Consider the following 235-nt stretch of genomic DNA (forward strand, 5'->3'; position numbering starts at 1 on the left):
GCCACTGCAGAAGATGCCACAAGCTCTGGGGGGGCGGGGAGGAAGCACCAGTGGTCCCTCCCTCCCCTGCCAGCAGTCAGCTGTGCTCAGGCGAGAGTCTGAGTTTGCCCAATTTAGTGCCTGGACCTCTCTGTCAGCGGACACTATGCCAATGGCTTATGTCACGATGGGCATGCAAGAACTGAAGGCATGGAGAAGGAGGAGGGAGAAGCAGGAGACAGGGGTCAGGGTGGGT

The 235-nt window shown here is 59.6% G+C and overlaps 1 protein-coding gene across 1 annotated transcript in view; it reads right to left on the minus strand.

Moving 5' to 3' along the window:
• TRPM2 (transient receptor potential cation channel, subfamily M, member 2) overlaps window positions 1–235 on the minus strand; it is a 16,328-nt gene that overhangs the window by 1,154 nt on the left and 14,939 nt on the right. The gene's annotated exons all lie outside the window — the stretch shown is intronic.

Source organism: Eurypyga helias, unplaced genomic scaffold (assembly GCF_000690775.1).
Source record: "Eurypyga helias isolate BGI_N326 unplaced genomic scaffold, ASM69077v1 scaffold15102, whole genome shotgun sequence".
Classification (NCBI taxonomy): domain Eukaryota; kingdom Metazoa; phylum Chordata; class Aves; order Eurypygiformes; family Eurypygidae; genus Eurypyga; species Eurypyga helias.